Source organism: Sinocyclocheilus anshuiensis, unplaced genomic scaffold (genome assembly GCF_001515605.1).
Source record: "Sinocyclocheilus anshuiensis isolate Anshui unplaced genomic scaffold, SAMN03320099.WGS_v1.1 scaffold1091, whole genome shotgun sequence".
NCBI classification, from domain to species: domain Eukaryota; kingdom Metazoa; phylum Chordata; class Actinopteri; order Cypriniformes; family Cyprinidae; genus Sinocyclocheilus; species Sinocyclocheilus anshuiensis.
This window is the reverse complement of record NW_015544196.1, coordinates 420,103-420,545: the sequence shown is the minus strand read 5'-3', so window position 1 is coordinate 420,545 and position 443 is coordinate 420,103.

The following is a 443-nucleotide window of genomic DNA, read 5'->3' as shown; positions in this document are numbered from 1 at the left end:
ACGGTAAAATTCTGGCAACCACAGCTGCTGTTTTTTTACCGTAAATTTTACGGAATTTTTTTTACAGTGTATGTATGGTACATAATATATGGAACACAAAACCAGTCATAAGTCGCTGGGGTATAGTTGTAGCAATCGCCAAAAATACATGGGTCAAAATGATCGATGTTTCTTTTATGCCAAAAATCATTAGGATATTAAGTAAAGATCATGTTCCATGAAGATATTTAGTAAATTTCCTACCGTAAACATATCAAAACTTTATTTTTGATTAGTAATATGCATTGCTAAAAACTTAATTTGGACAACTTTAAAGATGATTTTCTCAATATTTTGATTTTTTTTGCACCCTCAGATTCCAGAATTTCAAATAGTTGTATCCTATCCTAACAAACCATACATCAATGGAAAGCTTATTTATTCAGCTTTCAGATGATGTATAA